This window comes from Tarenaya hassleriana, unplaced genomic scaffold, assembly GCF_000463585.1.
Source record: "Tarenaya hassleriana unplaced genomic scaffold, ASM46358v1 Cleome8, whole genome shotgun sequence".
NCBI lineage: Eukaryota > Viridiplantae > Streptophyta > Magnoliopsida > Brassicales > Cleomaceae > Tarenaya > Tarenaya hassleriana.
In genome coordinates this window covers 4639324-4640912 of record NW_010970490.1, presented here as the reverse complement: position 1 = coordinate 4640912, position 1589 = coordinate 4639324, and positions in this window count along the sequence as shown.

Below are 1589 nucleotides of genomic sequence, written 5' to 3'. Positions count from 1 at the left end.
ACTGTCGGCAACGACCACAGTCGCGGTTTTCGTCCGGGCCGACCTGAAAATGACCCCTGCGCACTAATCCGACCAGCAAACTCAACCTTTTGACCCTAACGCGTGATTAGGTCTCTCCTGGGTCCGGATTTCTGTCGGAAATCGCCTAATCCGAGCTTAAATTAACCCCTTTCTCTCTCATTTGTTCTTCACCATTCAAACTCCGAATTCTCTCTCAAATCCGAGGCAATTACGCTCGAGTTGGTTTCTGCAGACTCAGAGGAGCATCCCCAAGCTTCCCATTCAACACCCATAGCACGGGCTTAACCCGAGGTGAGTGAATTCGAGTTTAATTCGGAAGTCTGTTAGACATGGGGTTTTGGGTTTTGAGTGATTTTGTGAGAAATTGATGTTTGATTCGTGTTGTGCATGCAATTTTATGAGTTTTAGTGTTATACCCATAGTGAATCGTGCATGTTTGTGTGTTTTGGTGAAAATCCGAGGACCAGAACGTCCGGTCTGAGGTCAGACCGTCCGTTCTAGGTCCGCAGAAGAAAACGCGAAGTCTGGAGGTTGAAGACGACTCCAGAACGTCCGTTCTGCAAGTCCGGAACGTCCGTTCTGACTTGCCAGAACGTCCGTTCTGGACGAGACGGAACGTCCGTTCCGCACTTGCCAGACCGTCCGGTCTGACGAGACGGAACGTCCGTTCTGAACCGATCGGTCTAGGACTAGACCGATCGGTCTGAAAAAAAAAAAAAAAAAAGTAACGGAACTGTAAAATTTCACCATGAGGAAAATTGAAAATCATGATAAGACGGGTCTAATATGACCCTGGTTAAAATTATGAAAAAGTGAAAAATATAAATTATACCGGAATTACGGGCCAGACCGGACCCCACGTAGTCTGGACCCAAAATGAATAACAGGTAAGGTTAGAAACCACGGAATGAACCGAACTGGTTATCCGGGCGGACCGGGACCAGCTAAGTCATACCGGAGGTACAATTCGGTAAACTCGATGAAGAGAATGAAAGAAAATATATAAAGAAATATAAAAGACTACACAAGCGGAAATGCATGTATAGTAAATAAACTATATAAATGCATGCGACTGGATAGATGGCATGGCACTAGCGTTAATTCGGAAGGGTTCGGATTAACGTTTAGCGCGTGATTGTAGAAACGGACGCTTGTGAATGATTATACGATGGTTGCGAGTTTGCGTCTCATCTACGGGCCATCCGATCCGGGTCGGATGCCACCCGTATGGGATATGATTGTGAATGTGACGATGATATAATCGCGCCAACGTCCGAATGACAGGACGGTTATGGGCATCCCGATGACTTGCGTGGATAGCCGATTGGGGTCGGTACTATTGCGTGACGAGAAACACACGGTTTTTAGAACCGCGCCAACGTATCCGTTAGCGACGGAGCGGATTCCGGGAGATGAGTCTCCCGAGGATGAGGCAATACATATACCTGAGATTCGGGTGGATTGTGGTCCCCCGAGGAGGTGGTACGGACTTACTCTGCCAGGTTCGGGCCCGAACCTGACAAGTATTTCCGCGGCGGATGGTCGGCGAGGGAGAGTTGCAGCGATTG